This window comes from Hordeum vulgare, chromosome 7H (assembly GCF_904849725.1).
Source record: "Hordeum vulgare subsp. vulgare chromosome 7H, MorexV3_pseudomolecules_assembly, whole genome shotgun sequence".
Lineage (NCBI taxonomy): Eukaryota > Viridiplantae > Streptophyta > Magnoliopsida > Poales > Poaceae > Hordeum > Hordeum vulgare.
The window spans coordinates 40,225,717-40,229,309 of NC_058524.1; positions in this window are offsets into that span (position 1 = coordinate 40,225,717).

Consider the following 3,593-nt stretch of genomic DNA (forward strand, 5'->3'; position numbering starts at 1 on the left):
TCTTGGAGGTCATGTTGTTGAGCGACAGTGAACCTACGAGTTATGGAGAAAGCAATGGTGGGCCCAGATTCTGACAAATGGCTGGAAGCCATGAAATCCGAGAGAGGATCCATGTATGAAAACAAAGTGTAGACTTTGGAAGAACTACTTGATGGTCATAGGACTATTGAGTAAAGATGGATCTTTAAAAGGAAGACAGACGATGATAGTGATAAGTCACTATTAAGAAAAGCTCGACTTGTCGCAAAGATGTTTCCGACAAGATCAAACAGTTGACTATGATGAGACTTTCTCACTCGTAGCGATGCTAAAAGTCTGTTAGAATTATGTTAGTAGTTGCTGCATTATTTATGAAATATTGCATGTAGGATGTCAAAACATTGTTTCCTCGACGGTTTCCTTGAGCAAACATTGTATGAGATACAACCATGAGGTTTTGTCGATCCTAAAGATACTAGCAAGTATGCAAGCTCCAGCGATCCTTAAATGGACTGGTGCAAGCATCTCGGAGTTGGAATATACACTTTGATGAGATGATCAAGGATTTTGGGTTTTGTACAAGGTTTATGAGAAACTTGTATTTCCAAAGAGGTGAGTGGGAGCACTATAGAATTTCTGATAAGTATATGTGGTTGACATATTGTGGATCAGGAGTAATGTAGAATTTCTGTAAAGCATACAAGGTTGTTTGAAAGGAGTTTTCAAAGGAATACCTGGATTGAGCTACTTGAACGTTGAGCATCAAAGATCTATGGAGATAGATCGAAAGCGCTTAATGGAAGTTTCAACAAGATGCATGCCTTGACAAGTTTTTGAAGAAGTTCAAAATAGATCAGCAAAGAAGGAGTTCTTGGTTGCGTTGTGAGGTGTGAATTTGAGTAAGACTCAAAACCCGACCACAGCAGAATAAAGAGAATAGACGAATGTCGTCTTCTATGCCTTAGCCGTAGACTCTAAAGTATGCCATGCTGAGTACCGCACCTGATGTGTGCCTTGCACTCTGTTGAGAGGTACATAGAGTGATCCATGATTGAATCACTAGCAGCGGTCAAAATTTATTCTTAGTAACTGATAGACTAAGGAATTTTCTCGATTATGGAGGTGGTTAAAGAGTTCGTCGTAAAGGGTTACGTCGATGCAAGCTTTGACACTAATCCGAATAACTATGAGTAGTGAAACGGATTCGTATAGTAGAGTAGATATTTGGAGTATTTCCGAATAGCACATAGTAGCAGCATCTATAAGATGACATAAAGATTTGTAAAAGAACACACGGATCTGAAAGTTTCAGAACTGTTGACTAAAACCTCTCTCATGAGCAAGACGTGATCAGACCCCAGAACTATATGGGTGTTGGATTCGTTGAAATCACATGGTGATGTGAACTAGATTATTGACTCTAGTGCAAGTGGAAGACTGTTGGAAATATGCCCTAGAGGCAATAATAAATTAGTTATTATTATATTTCTTTGTTCATGATAATCGTTTATTATCCATGCTATAATTGTATTGATTGGAAACACAATACTTGTGTGGATACATAGACAAAACACTGTCCCTAGTAAGCCTCTAGTTGACTAGCTCGTTGATCAAAGATGGCCAAGGTTTCCTGGCCATAGGCAAGTGTTGTTACTTGATAACGGAATCACATCATTGGGAGAATCATGTGATGGACTAGACCCAAACTAACAGACGTAGCATGTTGATCGTGTCATTTTGTTGCTACCGTTTTCTGCGTGTCAAGTATTTGTTCCTATGACCATGAGATCATATAACTCACTTACACCGGAGGAATGCTTTGTGTGTATCAAACGTCGCAACGTAACTGGGTGACTATAAAGATGCTCTACAGGTATCTCCGAAGGTGTTAGTTGAGTTAGTATGGATCGAGACTGGGATTTGTCACTCCGTATGACGGAGAGGTATCCCGGGGCCCACTCGGTAATACAACATCACACACAAGCCTTGCAAGCAATGTGACTTAGTGTAAGTTGCGGGATCTTGTATTACGGAACGAGTAAAGAGACTTGCCGGTAAACGAGATTGAAATAGTTATGCGGATACTGACGATCGAATCTCGGGCAAGTAACATACCGAAGGACAAAGGGAATGACATACGGGATTATATGAATCCTTGGCACTGAGGTTCAAACGATAAGATCTTCGTAGAATATGTAGGATCCAATATGGGCATCCAGGTCCCGCTATTGAATATTGACCGAGGAGTCTCTCGGGTCATGTCTACATAGTTCTCGAACCCGCAGGGTCTGCACACTTAAGGTTCGACGTTGTTTTATGCGTATTTGAGTAATATGGTTGGTTACCGAATGTTTTTCGGAGTCCCGGATGATATCACGGACGTCACGAGGGTTTCCGGAATGGTCCGGAAACGAAGATTGATATATAGGATGACCTCATTTGATTACCGGAAGGTTTTCGGAGTTACCGGGAATGTACCGGGAATGACGAATGGGTTCCGGGAGTTCAACCGGGGGGGGGAACCCACCCCGGGGAAGCCCATAGGCCTTGGGAGTGGCACACCAGCCCTTAGTGGGCTGGTGGACAGCCCAAGAAGGCCCTATGCGCCATAGGAAGAAAATCAAAGAGAAAAAAAAAGGAGGTGGGAAAGGGAAGAAGGACTCCACCTTCCAAACCAAGTAGGACTCGGTTTGGGAGGGGGAGACCTTCCTCCTTGGTTCGACCGACCCCCTTGGGGCTTCTTGAGCCCCAAGGCAAGGCTCCCCCTCTCCCACCTATATATACGGAGGTTTTAGGGCTGATTTGAGACGACTTTTCCACGGCAGCCCGACCACATACCTCCACGGTTTTTCCTCTAGATCGCGTTTATGCGGAGCTCGGGCGGAGCCCTGCTGAGACAAGATCATCACCAACCTCCGGAGTGCCATCACGCTGCCGGAGAACTCTTCTACCTCTCCGTCTCTCTTGCTGGATCAAGAAGGCCGAGATCATCGTCGAGTTGTACGTGTGCTGAACGCGGAGGTGCCGTCCGTTCGGCACTAGATCGTGGGACTGATCGCGGGACGGTTCGCGGGGCGGATCGAGGGACGTGAGGACGTTCCACTACATCAACCGCGTTCACTAACGCTTCTGCTGTACGGTCTACAAGGGTACGTAGATCACACATCCCCTCTCGTAGATGGACATCACCATGATAGGTCTTCGTGCGCGTAGGAAAATATTTGTTTCCCATGCGACGTTCCCAATAGAGGGGGAGGGGCAGCCGGGAGGAGGAGGAGGGGGAGGGGAGGGAGGGAGGGAGGGGCTCGTCGGAGCGGAACAGGCGGCGGCAGAGGGAGAAGGGAAAGTTGAGGATGCGGCGGAGCTTATGGCGGGGGGCGACGAGGGAGTCGGCGAGGCAGCCGTAGTGGATGTCGTCGAGGAGGTCGTCGGCGTCGTGGGTCGCGTCCCTGAGGCGGTGGATCCAGGCGGCGAGGGCGGGGTCGGAGGGGCGGCGTCGGGCGTGCCCGACGTCGGCGGCGGTCACCTTGAGGCGGAGGAGCTCGTCGGAGAGGCGCACGAGGTCGGCGCGCGCGTCCCCCGCTCCTCCCGGGAGGTAGCGCGCGAGGTCGTTG